Below are 15,000 nucleotides of genomic sequence, written 5' to 3'. Positions count from 1 at the left end.
AGTTCAGCCGATTGGTCACTTTGATTCCCGTCCAAACAAAAATAGTTCCAAGCAAAGCGTCTCAATTGTGTTTCGAACTTTCAATCCAACGAAACATTTGAGTCAGTGATTTAGTGATCCATTCATAAAAATGGAAGTCGCTGGCTTAGTTTCTAAACGAAGCAGCCGTTTTGAACGAATCGTTTAAATGAATGACTCAATGAATTAGTGACCTGTCGTGTTGTATTTATTTATCTAAAACAGGACTTAACCAGCCAAAGTGCTAGCACAAAAACAAATATTGTCACAGCAAATGTAGAGAGATAATGTTTAGTCAATATTACACACCTAATGAGTGATTTTTAAATGTTGTACATCTACACCTGTGTCTGTTTGAATGCTGTCTGCTCTGTTAGCAGAGACGTACGAGAGCTTCGCTTGCCTCTTTTCCCCGTGTTTTGAGATGGAGCCAGTGGTCAGGAATAGGCTTGAGTTTTCACTGCCATTGTGTAGTCTGCCCACACACACACACACACACACACACACACACACACACACCACAGCTGTTGCTTTCATTACAGGCCTGTCTAACATAGTTGTGTTCATTCTGCCAGACATTTCAGGAAGCCTTTTTCTCCCATTCAGACCTGTTTCACTCAAACACACGGCTCTGATTGAACCTGCTGATTAAAAATCAATGTCAAATCAATATAGACTTATCAAATCAATATAGGCTTATTTCCTTTAGACGTGTTCCTGCTCTGATTGAGAGTGAATCATCTGTGACTGTCCTGAACTGTGACGTCAAATACGATATATGAGATTATGAATATGAGTGTATTTCATGCTGAGCCAGACATATAAACATCTACTGCTTTATTGCATTGTACATGATTGACATATATATGTGTTCATATTTGAAATATTGATAAAAATGTTCTTTTCCCCAAAAAATCCCCAATACATTTTGTAATATATTTGTATTTAGAGATTAATTTTATTTATGTAAAATTAGCTACTATTTTAAATATTTCTATTAATTCCGAGGTTACATATTTTACCCACACTTACGTAATAGTTCACCCAAAAATAATCATGTTGAAATTGTAACTTGCGTTCATGTTGTTTAAACTCTAAACCTCTGTTTCTCATTATAAATAATTAGCAAGCTTTGATGGCAATTAAAATAGTAGATAGCTACCCACACAAACGTGTGCATGTATTTTTAGTGTATTTTTGTAAACAATATTTGCCTGTAAACAGTACACATCCTTTTGTCTGTATAGCATAAAATATCAGTATTTCAAATGAAAATGCAGTAAATGCACAATCCCTATTTGCTAAGAAAAGTGAAAAAGTGAAAGTAAAAAAAGTGAAGTGGTTTCGGACAGAATTACATGCTTTTATTAGGTTTTGTATTTGGATGTATATTTAGACATTATAAAAAAAAAAAAATCAAAGTTTTAGATTTTATGTTTAAAAGTTGAGTCATTTTTGGCTCAACTAACCAAACCGTAATCTCAAACACAGCAATTGATCGGATCAATTGATCACAGATATGTAATCAAAGCCCTTCAAATCAGAATAAATATGGAGATTAATAATGTTGAGATATGATAGCTTGTGTTCATATTTTGTTGTTTTTGAGCAAACTTGCCAGAAAGCACGAAGAAAGAAATTAAATAGCCACTCCTGTATAAATGACATGCAGCTAGTGGTGTGCAATATCATATTTCTGTATTTTGTTGATAATGATTTTTAAACAATATTTTTGTGAGCTAAATTTAGTCAAGTCGTGAAAAATTAAATATGATATAAAATCCCCAGTATGTGGCAGCAGGTCCCTGTCTTAATAAGTAATTTATTCAAATGATTCATTTATTCAAACGATTCATTCAAAAAGGCTGATTCATTTTGAAATGAGTCTTTAGAACTAGATTATTGAATTGTTTAAAAACAAATGTGACTCTCTGTAATAATGTGGTTTGAGCTACTTTATTTTTTCTACTGAACCATGGACAATAGATTCCTTTTGCAGTGATTTACAGCTGGCCGATCCGGTAACTAAAGCTCTCGATCTGTCCATGTCCTCTCACTTTCTCTGTTTTCATACATGCATCTTCCTCATTCAAACTGCCATGTCACTCTCCTATAGTGTGCGTGGATCAGATGCTTGTTGCTAAGCAACAGGCGGCATATTCATTATCGAGCTGGGAAATATCCCCTTATGTAATTGTGCTTTTCTAGAGACCACACACACACACACACACTCACCTGTCAGAGTGTGTGATCAGAGTGCTTTCTTCACCACAAATGCATTTACATGCAGAATCTACAGGCGTCTCACACACAATCTGAGCCAGAAATAGAAATCCAGTCTGATCTCCTTCAGATGGGTTCATACTCGGATGTTGTTTCACAGGATTCTGCTGATTGTTAATTAGTTTTGCTCACACATAATTAAAACGTAGATATACATAAATGCAAACACAGAATTCTGTTTTAAATCCTAGTGAGTTCCCTACATACAGTCAGCTAACGTCTTCTGCTTACCAAGGCTGCATTTATTTGATTAGAAATACAGTAAAAACTGTAAAAAAATACAAATGAAAAGTTGAATATTATTGTTCTCTATGTGAATATATATTAAAGTGTAATGTATTTCTGTGATGCTCCGCTGTATTTTCAGCATCATTCCTCCAGTCTTCAGTGTCACATGATCTTCAGAAATCAGAATAATATGATGATATACTGCTCAAGAAACATTTCTGATTATTATCAGTGTTGAAAACAGTTGAACTAAAGTTTTCTATTTCAAATGAATGCAGTTTTGAACTTTCTATTCATCTATGTTCCAAAAGCAGTGCATTCTGGGATTGTGTTTTCCATCAAGTAGACCTTGCTAGGCTATAGAGCTACGTGTTTGAAACACAGCAGGTTCTCAGTGTCTGTGTAATGGTGAGGTTTATGGTGCATGTGTGTGTAAACAGGCAGATAAGATCAGTGTGTGTGTGTGTGTGTGTGTGTGTGTGTGTGTGTGTGTCACCAGCCGCTGAGCAGCAGGTCGTCTCAGACACTCACATGGACAAACAAAGGCTGTCTGTCCACACACACATTAACCATGACGCCAGAGTTCAGTGTTTGAGTTACAGATGTCAGCCATCGTTTCATCGCTTCTTTTGATTTAGTGCTTCAGTGTGCTGTAGAAATCACTCCAAACAGAGCATTTACTGAACCTCACAAGTCATCTGAAACTGAACGTTCATAAACTCACATCTGATTCATGAACCTATAGTTATTCTGAATAAATCACTTATATTTTTCACAAAACGACTGGTCTGGTGGATCATTCAAAGTGGCAAAACTTTAGCTTGGCATTGTTTAATGTGAACTATTTTTAGGTTTTGAGTGACCATGGTTTAACTTTAAACCATAATAACCTGGGTTCATCAGAAGTGGTTGACACATGAACGTGGTGTTTTATGTGTCACAGTGGAGAATGCTGAATCTTGAGATGCTGTTATTCCTGAAGAGAGTGAATAATGAGAGAGAGAGTGTGCTGACGATATATCTATCTTGATGTCTATCTCTTTGTGAGTGAGTGTGTATGTTTTTGTCAGTGAGTGTCGAACCCGGGTCTCCAGCATGGGAGGCAAACACACTAACCAGGAGGCTGAATGACTGCATGTCTCTCGAGATGAGGGGAGTGAGGTTTACCTGCACAGCACCTACTCGCTGGCCTCCGTTACACGTGTGTTTAGCATGTGTGTGAGTGAGTGTGTGTTTTTAGCGTTTGTGTGTGTTTTTAGTGTGTGTGTGAGTGAGTGTGTTTTTAGCGTGTGAGTGAGTTTGTTTTTTGCGTGTGTGTGAGTGAGTGTGCATGTTTTTAGCGTGAGTGAGTTTGTATTTAGCGTCTGAGTGAGTTTGTTCTTAGCGTGTGTGTGAGTGAGTGTGCATGTTTTTAGCGTGTGAGTGAGTTTGTATTTAGCGTGTGAGTGAGTTTGTTTTTAGCGTGTGTGTGAGTGAGTGTGCATGTTTTTAGCGTGTGAGTGAGTTTGTATTTAGCGTGTGAGTGAGTTTGTTTTTAGCGTATGTGTGAGTGAGTGTGTTTTTATCGTGTGAGTGAGTTTGTATTTAGCGTGTGTGTGAGTGCGAATGTTTAGCGTGTGAATGAGTTTGTATTTAGCGTGTGTGTAAGTGAGTGTGTTTTTAGTGTGTGAGTGAGTTTGTATTTAGCGTGTGTGTGAGTGAGTGTGCATGTTTTTAGCGTGTGAGTGAGTTTGTATTTAGCGTGTGAGTGGGTTTGTTTTTAGCGTGTGTGTGAGTGAGTGTGCATGTTTATAGCGTGTGAGTGAGTTTGTATTTAGCGTGTGAGTGAGTTTGTTTTTAGCGTATGTGTGAGTGAGTGTGTTTTTAGCGTGTGAGTGAGTTTGTATTTAGCGTGTGTGTGAGTGCGAATGTTTAGCGTGTGAATGAGTTTGTATTTAGCGTGTGTGTAAGTGAGTGTGTTTTTAGTGTGTGAGTGAGTTTGTATTTAGCGTGTGTGTGAGTGAGTGTGCATGTTTTTAGCGTGTGAGTGAGTTTGTATTTAGCGTGTGTGTGAGTGAGTGTGCATGTTTTTAGCGTGTGAGTGAGTTTGTATTTAGCGTGTGTGTGCATGTTTTTAGCGTGTGAGTGAGTTTGTTCTTAGCGTGTGTGTGAGTGAGTGTGCATGTTTTTAGCGTGAGTGAGTTTGTATTTAGCGTCTGAGTGAGTTTGTTCTTAGCGTGTGTGTGAGTTTGTATTTAGCGTGTGAGTGAGTTTGTTTTTAGCGTATGTGTGAGTGAGTGTGTTTTTAGTGTGTGAGTGAGTTTGTATTTAGCGTGTGTGTGAGTGCGAATGTTTAGCGTGTGAGTGAGTTTGTATTTAGCGTGTGTGTGAGTGAGTGTGCATGTTTTTAGCGTGTGAGTGAGTTTGTATTTAGCGTGTGTGTGAGTGCGAATGTTTAGCGTGTGAATGAGTTTGTATTCAGCGTGTGTGTGAGTGAGTGTGTTTTTAGTGTGTGAGTGAGTTTGTATTTAGCGTGTGTGTGAGTGAGTGTGCAAGTTTTTAGCGTGTGAGTGAGTTTGTATTTAGCGTGTGTGTGAGTGAGTGTGCATGTTTTTAGCGTGTGAGTGAGTTTGTATTTAGCGTGTGAGTGAGTTTGTTTTTAGCGTGTGTGTGAGTGAGTGTGCATGTTTATAGCGTGTGAGTGAGTTTGTATTTAGCGTGTGAGTGAGTTTGTTTTTAGCGTATGTGTGAGTGAGTGTGTTTTTAGCGTGTGAGTGAGTTTGTATTTAGCGTGTGTGTGAGTGCGAATGTTTAGCGTGTGAATGAGTTTGTATTTAGCGTGTGTGTAAGTGAGTGTGTTTTTAGTGTGTGAGTGAGTTTGTATTTAGCGTGTGTGTGAGTGAGTGTGCATGTTTTTAGCGTGTGAGTGAGTTTGTATTTAGCGTGTGTGTGAGTGAGTGTGCATGTTTTTAGCGTGTGAGTGAGTTTGTATTTAGCGTGTGTGTGCATGTTTTTAGCGTGTGAGTGAGTTTGTTCTTAGCGTGTGTGTGAGTGAGTGTGCATGTTTTTAGCGTGAGTGAGTTTGTATTTAGCGTCTGAGTGAGTTTGTTCTTAGCGTGTGTGTGAGTTTGTATTTAGCGTGTGAGTGAGTTTGTTTTTAGCGTATGTGTGAGTGAGTGTGTTTTTAGTGTGTGAGTGAGTTTGTATTTAGCGTGTGTGTGAGTGCGAATGTTTAGCGTGTGAGTGAGTTTGTATTTAGCGTGTGTGTGAGTGAGTGTGCATGTTTTTAGCGTGTGAGTGAGTTTGTATTTAGCGTGTGTGTGAGTGCGAATGTTTAGCGTGTGAATGAGTTTGTATTCAGCGTGTGTGTGAGTGAGTGTGTTTTTAGTGTGTGAGTGAGTTTGTATTTAGCGTGTGTGTGAGTGAGTGTGCAAGTTTTTAGCGTGTGAGTGAGTTTGTATTTAGCGTGTGTGTGAGTGAGTGTGCATGTTTTTAGCGTGTGAGTGAGTTTGTTTTTAGCGTGTGTGTGAGTGTGTGTGCATGTTTTTAGCGTGTGTGTGAGTGAGTGTGTTTTTAGTGTGTAAGTGAGCGAGTGTGTATGTTTTTAGCATGTGAGTGAGTTCGTATTTAGCGTGTGAGTGAGTTTGTATTTAGCGTGTGTGTGAGTGAGTGTGTTTTTAGCGTGTGAGTGAGTTTGTATTTAGCGTGTGTGTGAGTGAGTGTGTTTTTAGCATGTGAGTGAGTTTGTTTTTAGCGTGTGTGTGAGTGAGTGTGCATGTTTTTAGCGTGTGAGTGAGTTTGTATTTAGTGTGTGTGAGTTTGTTTTTAGCGTGTGTGTGAGTGAGTGTGCATGTTTTTAGTGTGTGAGTGAGTTTGTATTTAGCGTGTGTGTGAGTGAGTGTGTGTTTTTAGCGTGTGAGTATGTATTTACCATGTGTGTGAGTGAGTGTGCGTGTTTTTAGCGTGTGCGGGAGTGTGTGTGTTTTTAGCATTTGTGTGTGTTTTTAGTGTGTGAGTGAGTTTGTTTTTAGCGTGTGTGTGAGTGTGTGTTTTTAGCGTGTGATTGAGTTTGTATTTAACGTGTGTGTGAGTGTGTCTTTAGCGTATGAGTGAGTTTGTATTTAGCGTGTGTGTAAGTGTTCGTGTTTTTAGCCTGTGTGAGTGGGTTTGTTTTTAGCATGTGTGTGACTGAGTGTGTGTTTTTAGCGTGTGTGTAAGTGTGTTTTTAGCGTGTGTGTGAGTGAGTGTGTGTTTTTAGCATGTGTGTGTGTGTTTTTAGCGTGTTAGTGAGTGTGTGTGCGTGTTTTTAGCGTGTGTGTGAGTGAGTGTGTGTTTTTAGCATGTGTGTGTGTGTATTAGCATGTGAGTGAGTGTGTTTTTAGCATGTGAGTGTGTGTGTGTGTGTGTGTGTGTGTGTTTTTAGCGTGTTAGTGAGTGTGTGTGTGTGTTTTTAGCATGTGAGTGAGTGTGTTTTTTTAGCGTGAGAGTGTGCATATGTGTGTTGCGTGACTATATGTTGAGTGTATTATTGTTTTGGGGAGGATGGGGTCAGTCTGCTCATTGTCTGGCAAGCGGATAATAGCTCTCTCTCTCTCTCTCTCTCTTTCTCTCTCTCTCTCTCTTTCTCTCTCTCTCTCTCTCTTTCTCTCTCTCCCTCAATCACATAAACAGTCCAGTTAGTGGAACACCATTAAGAAGGAGGTCAGTGCCAAATCTGCTTTCACAATCCCTCCCCTCCCTTCCGTCCTCCTCTCTCTCTCTCTCTCTCTCTCTCTGTTTTCCCCCTGAATGAAAGCACTGCTCCTGACAGTCTGTTGTGACACATCTGCGTCTATATTTATCATATAAACAGAGGTTGTAATATTTGTTACTTGTAATGAGAATAGAGCGCGTCAGACGGCAGCTGCTCGTGTAAACACAGCGTTCACGTTATCAGTGAGCACTAAACACTCCTGATTTATTAATGGTTAACGGTCTTTATTGATCAGTCTCAAACGGGAGTCCCTTTGAATCCTATGGAGATCCCAACCAAGATTTATTTTATTTAAACTAAAGAACATGCACACAGTGTAGGCTAATTAAAGCACCATATACTCTCTCTTAAGAATCATTCATTTATTTATTTTCAAATTCATAATTGTTTATATGTTAATTTACTAATTTATTTATTTAACTTCAAATACCTTAATAAATAAATCTAACTGTATGATATATATGTATTTATTTATTTTAATTTAATTATCTCATTACCATCTCATTAGAAACATTTGTTTATTCAGTTTATTCTGTTATTTTTATTTTATTTTATTTTATTTGTTTACAGTAATGTATTCATAGATTTGTTTATTTTGATTTTTTTAATGAAATTTTTATTTAAATATTAATTCATTATTTGTCATCTCAAAAGCATGAGACAATAAATAAATATGTTTGTTTATTCAATATAGATGGTGCAATATAATTTATTTATTTATTATTTTATTTGTATTAAATTACAAGTCTTTTACAGTCTAATTTAATTTAATTTTATAAAATTGTACATTTTTTCATTTCATCCCAAAGCATGAAGCAACCAAAAACAAAATGTGTTTGTAACTTTTTTTTTTCTAGTTTAAATGTTGTTGTGGCAAACATATACAGTACATGTTTTGCCGCTGGATGTGTTAGATTATGCTGACCATCACTTAATTAACTAAATGCCCTGAACTCTTGCTGCGGTTTCTCTGAGTTATGCTTTATTATTCAGTCTGATGGATATGGATTCAGGCCGGCCAAGAGCTGAGACAGTGAAAAGCCTTCCAGCTGATTTTAACTTCAGAATAACTCACATTCATAAATGAGTCGGCTGATGAATGAGACGAATTCACTTTTAATGCAGATGCATGTGGTTTTGCCAAATGAAAAGATCCTGATTTAGCTACTCAAGATTGAAGATGTTTGAAGGATCTGAGGACACGACCGAATAATTGAACAAGAGTTTAATTACATTAGAGAGACGAATACAGATGCTGTGCGGAGCTCTTCTGTGTGTGAAGACTGTTGTTTAGTTCAGAAAGTGAATAAACTAGAAATTACTCGAAATTTAGTAAGTAGAATAACTAGTTGTGTGATTGTAGGGAGAGTGGAAAAACAATAAGAGGTTAAGATTAAAGACTCAAGGCCTCACCTAAAGAAAATAGATGCATATTTATTTATTTTTTAATCAATTTATTATTTATTTATTTCAGTTTAATTTAAATTTAACTTTTTTTAAATTAATGTATGTATATTTTATTGTCCCAATATTTTAATTTAATAAAAAAAATAATTATGTATGTATTTGTTGAATATAAATGGTGCAATTTAATTAATAGTGTAATAGTTTTAATACATAGTTTTAGAAGTGTGTTTAGATTAAAAATCATACAGATATATAAATAAATTGCAAATATGTAACGATTATCAAGACTAACATGTATCTAAATGTTATATTTCTATTTATTCATACCCTCAAGACATTTTGCATCATTTTTATTTTTTTACAAATATTTTTTTTATTTGTTTGTTTATTTTAATTCATTTATATATTTATTATAGTAATGCATTTATATTATTGTCCCATTTTTTATAATATATATTTGTTTATTCAGTTTAGATCATGTTATATATTTTATATAAACAGAAGTAATAAAACATTAACATTTATGTAAAGAATTATTCAAAATGACCATTTCAGCAATTCTTTTTTTTTTTGTATTCGCCCCGTTCATAAACCCCAAGAAATATAGCATTATTTAGCTTTTAGAAATTATGTATTTGTTTGTTCATCCAATATAGATGGTCAAAATTGGTTTATGTAAATAACATGTACTGTACGTGCATATTCAAAATAACCACATAAGCAAATTCTTGTTGACAATCTTGTATTATTTTGCTTTGAGTAAATGATTGTTGGAGCTCCTGCATCGTAGTTTGTGTCAGATCCAGAAATCAGTTCTGAGCAGTTATTAATCAATCACGTCATCTGAATGTCAAAGCAGCTCATACGTCCTTGTGTTTGGACTGTATTGTTTGCTGAGGGATGCAGACTTGTGTGTGTCCCGTCAGGGGAAGATGTATAGGCTTTATTTCAGTTCTGGATGTGTTTCAAGCGGCTGTAGTTTCCATTAGTGTTGCTTTATAGGCAGAACTCGTCTCTTTGATTCACGCGGGACGTTTTCGGGATTAATTGGAGCTCTGCCGGACATTTTTCTTTGAACTTTGCCATCTTTTAAATTAAATATTTATAGAGAGCGAGTATTTCTGGGCGACATTTTCAGCCGAGATCATTAGTCCGGACAGATCTGCAGCGCAGCCAATTAGTCCTGATCTGAGTCGGTGGAGGGTTTATGTGCTGTCTGTGTTGAGCTCGCTTCTTCTCTGTCTGTGCAGGTTTAGGTTGTGTGTTTATCGGTGCCTCCGGCCCTCAAACTAAACTTTGGCATGAACCTGGAGCTTCATGAGCTCGTGTCTGGGAACCAGTGCTATTCACAGAATAGTAGTCAATATTTAATGGAACTGAATTATATTTATCAACATTTTTATGTTTTTAAAAGAAGCCTCTTCTTCTTACCTAGAGAGTGCATTTTTATTTGTTTCAATATATTTTCTTGGCCCAAAGCATGGGACAAGCAATACAAAAAAAATCTGTATTTGTATTTAGAATAATTTCAGTATAACAATTTAATGTATTAAATGTATTAAACATTTAATTTAATTTAATTTAATTTAATTTAATTTAATTTAATTTAATTTAATTCAATAGAAGTTATGTTAATATAACTTGTAAAAAAGTTTGATTTGATTAAAAGACATGTAAATATAACCATGTGATACTCTAATAAGCATTAAAAATGGGAAATGCACACAAATATTGGGTAAAATAGTAATTTTTTTTAATGAAACTGAATTATTTTACCAACATTTTTGATACTGAAATAAAAATACACAATGGTTCAAAAGTTTCGAGTTTTTTTTTTAAGCAGTCTCTTCTGCTCACCAAGGATGCATTTATTTGATCTAAAATACAAAATAATGAAATATTATTCTAATGTAAATCAGCTGTTTTCTGTGTGAATCTGTGTTAAAGTGTAATGTATTTCTGTGATGCTCCGCTGTATTTTCAGCATCATTCCTCCAGTCTCCAGTGTCACATGATCTTCAGAAATCATGAAAATATGATGATTTACTTCTCAAGAAACATTTTGACAAAAATCTGTTAAGAACTTGACAGTGCTGAAATACGACCTGCATCGAGCCTTTTATGTGAACTCATAAATATGAGTTTGTGAGCATCAGATGTGTTCGTAGAGAAGCTGTTCAGTGTGTGTGTGTGTGTGTGTGTGTGTTCAGTGTTATTTATGTGTGTGTAGAGTATATTCCCAGTGTTTCTCAGTAACGGTTTTCTGGGAATGTTTGCTCAGCGTCACACACTAGTAATGTTTGAATAATCTCTAGACTGTTTTATCAGCCGAAATAGATTTTTCTTCCTTTTTTGGCATGGTTTATAGAAAGCGAGTCGATTGCTTCATCTGTTGGGAAAGCGCTCGGATGAGTTGAGTTTATTTTATCGGTGCGTGTGTTTATCAGACGTCAAACTCGTCTGGCAGAATTTACATGAAAGTCGCTGAAGTAGTTTAGTCTTTGTGGGAGACGTTTCTTCGCTCACGGCCAAAAAATGTCCTGATCACATGAAAAACAAGGTTCAGTCGCTTTAATGCACTGTAACTTTATTGTTACTTTACCGTAATTGATATAACAAGAATGATGTTTGATTTTATTTATAATAACTTTGGTTTGTATTTATTTTATTTCTAATAAGTAACAATAATGTTTTGTTAAACAGAAAATATAAAAATCTAAATCAGAATATTATAAACTTTTATCATATTTGTAAAATATAAAAAACTAGGTATGTGATAGTTTTTAATATTTTGAATTAGATTTTTGTTTTCATGTTAAGTTAAAATTATTAATTTTATTTGTTTTTTTTATATGTCTGTATAGTTTTTTATTATTACATTTTAGTTTTAGTTTATTTAGTTATTCTGGATGAATATATATGTTTTGTTCAGTGTTATTTTAGTGTAATTGATATAATAATATTATTATTATTTAATTTAATTATTTGATCAACCTAATGCTACATAATTTATGTAAACAGTTTTATTAAAATAAAAAAATGGCTTGTTAATTAGTATCTTCAGGAATAAATATTTATTTAATTATTTTCATTATTGTACAAAATTGTATCACAGCATGGAACAAGTTTAATTGATATAATAATATTATTTTTAGTAATAATAATAATAATAATAATAATAATAATGTTTTATTTCTATAGTGCCTTTCCAAAGCCCAAGTTAATGTTACAAAGTTAGAGAAAATATTTATGTATAAATAGTTTTTGTTATTATTTCGAATTAGATTTAGTTCTCGTATTGTTTGTTTTTATTTTTATTTGTAAGTTTCATAGTTTTAGTAGTTTTGTTTTGTTTTGCCAATTTTTTAAGTTATTTTTAATATATATATTTGTTTAGTTTATTTAATTTGTTATTTTAGTTCTTAAATTCTAGCTGAAATAAAATTATTTAATTTATATATATATATATATATATATATATATATATATATATATATATATATATATATATATATATATATGATCAATATATTTTATTAATATTTTATTTCCAGTCAAGTAATGAATGTGTTATTTTTTTTTTCATGGTTTCAGTTTTAGTTAATAATACGAACCTTGGTTTTGGTACTTTCTAAATCTAATGTCTGTCCATTAGATCCAGGTGAATGAAGATCTTAGCAATGCATATTACTAATAAAAAAATAAGTTTTGATATATTTACAGAAGTAAATTCACAAATGATCTTCATGGAATGAGATCTTTACTTAATATCATAATAATTTTTGGCATAAAATCAATATTTTTGGCTTTTGCCACAAATATACCCCAGAGACTCAGAAAGCTTTTGGACGTGTTTGCTGGAAAAGCTACTAATGCATCTATAACTATATTAGTTGTTAGAATGCTTTATTCTGATGTAATATTATTATTAATAAATGCTGATATCACACACTGATGTATTTGATCATGCATCTGTTTTGTGTTGCGATGACAAAACATGACAGTCGTGGTGAAGTAAGTCCGAACTGATCTGGTTTGTTGTCGTGCTGTTGTTCATGTTACATGTGTTTGGTGTAATGTGGTTCTGCGGCGTCTGTGGTTTCTCACGGATCTGCTGTGGTCTCGGTGCTGACAGGTGATGACCTGCAGATACTCAGACACAGACAACCCTGAACATGCTGCTTGTGATGCTTCAATCTTCTGTACCAAACGCTCTTTTGCATGTTGTTCATCATCAGTGTTGAATCGCTGTAAATGCATGAGGTCAAGTGGTATAATCAACATGAAATGTATTTACATGTATAATTCATGCACCAAGTGTAATTGTGAATTATGCATCAGTGTTGTTATTCTAAAGAAATCTGTTTTCTTCATAATCTTTCATTAAAATTCTTAGCTAGCGTCATCAATCAACTACCTTTAAATACTAAAGTTCAAAAGTGTGTGTGTGTTCATCTAAGGGTATGCACAAAAACAACAAAGATTAAAAAAAAATGCTCATGTTAAGCATTTAACTCTAAAGGAAAATTCGCTCGAACTAGTATGTACTTAAACACCTGAGCAGAATCATTTTTACCTTACTCTTTTATTTGAGTTGTTTGTAGTTGATTTTCCACTTCATCTGGCACAGTTTATTCAAAAAGCAAATAAATATTACACAGAAAGCGAACATTAAGCCTACATTATCAAAGAACATGAATCTCCTACACACGATATATCTGCACTTTGATGTTTATGATGTGAGGATCTGCACTGAACTCAGCGGTGACTCATCTGAAGGTCTCTGATTGGCCGATGCATTCATAAACTCAACAGAATCGTCTGTGATTGGTTATAGTGTGATACGCTGCACAAGAAATATGATGTGATATGAGCAGATCACAATAGAAATTCTGTTTGAATTTTACTACATGTTGCTTTTCTGGCCGATAATGCAGGGAATCCATGAAAAATCCCAAGCAAGCAAACTAAAATCAGTTACTTACTGGTGATCCATAATGCCTCTTTTTAAAAGATGTAAAATAAGTCTCTGATGTGTGTGTGTATGTGAAGCTTTAGCTCAAAATACCCCAAAAAGATTATATTTATAGCTTGTTGAAATTGCCATTGTTAGGTTATGAGTTTTTGTGTTTGTCCCTTTAAATGCAAATGAGCTGGTGGTCCCGCCTCCCTTTGCAGAAGAGGGCGGAGCTTCGAGAGCTTATATTCTGGCAAACCGACAGCAACAAAACTGGACAATCTCTTGCAATCTGATTGTACTGTATAGAGTAAATGCATGTTTATGAATCAAATGCCTTATAATGTTCCAAGAAGCTCCTTCAGAAAGGCAATTTGGAAAAAAAAATATTATGCATGATGCTTACTTTGTCTGGAGCTTTTCACGCACAAAGTGTTGGTATCGATCCCTCTTTCAGAAGCAATCTTTGCACAACTCCAGCGCTGAACTGACCCTCGTTTGTGAGGCAGTCCGGTGTAAAATGATTCACACAAACATATAAGACTTTTCTTAAGTGTTTCTCTGAGACTTTTCCTTTAGAAATTAGATTTAACCACCATGTCCTCAGCAGTCTAATTGAGATTCCTATATACGTTTGTTATTCCCGAAACACTAAACTTTTTAATGCTTCTGTGGCTCTAATAATGTATCTCCAGCAGCTACAGAAAGAAAACAGTAATGGTGGACTGTTGCTTCTCACTCAGGGCGGGGTCTATGCTAATAGGGCAGAGTGTGTCACAAATGGGCGGGGCTTTCTCTGTTTATGACTGTTTATGATTTATTGAGATTATATGAAAATGAGTGAGTGGATTTTTACCATTAAATGCTGGTTATTTCCACACACTGTGGTGACACAACTGTGTTCAAACACCAATAAAAGTTACTTTTGCATAATAAGTCACCTTTAATGGTTGTGAGAGTTGGTGAAGTGCTTGCAGTATTTCCCGAGCGTCTGGGTGTGTGTGTGTGTGTGTGTATTTCAGTGTGGCGTGTTGGGCATCTCACATATGTGGTATTCTCTGGCTGGCGTGTTCAAGCGTGTCACCTGACTCCAGCACCGTCGTCCTGTTTTAGATCCTCAGTGTTGCGAGTGTGTTAGTGTGCTGTCTCACAGGAGCATGTGAAGGTCATGTGTGTTTGCTGTACACACGCGTCACATGATGGATATCGTGTGTGGGACAGTGTGTTACTCTACAAATGCTTTCCAAGCAATTACACATTTCAAAAATTGTAGTAAAATATAAAACGATTCAATGGAGATCACTAGATTTATTACTTTGATTATTTATAACTAATGATGACGTCTCATCTTGTTTTTCTTCCATCTGTTATAAAG

At 35.0% G+C, this 15,000-nt stretch overlaps 1 protein-coding gene across 5 annotated transcripts in view; it reads left to right on the top strand.

Annotated features, from left to right (window-relative positions):
* Positions 1–15,000, top strand: part of LOC128025546 (calcium-activated potassium channel subunit alpha-1) — a 79,286-nt gene that overhangs the window by 928 nt on the left and 63,358 nt on the right. The gene's annotated exons all lie outside the window — the stretch shown is intronic.

This window comes from Carassius gibelio, chromosome A12, assembly GCF_023724105.1.
Source record: "Carassius gibelio isolate Cgi1373 ecotype wild population from Czech Republic chromosome A12, carGib1.2-hapl.c, whole genome shotgun sequence".
NCBI classification, from domain to species: Eukaryota; Metazoa; Chordata; class Actinopteri; order Cypriniformes; family Cyprinidae; genus Carassius; species Carassius gibelio.
This window is presented reverse-complemented; position numbering and strand designations above follow the sequence as displayed.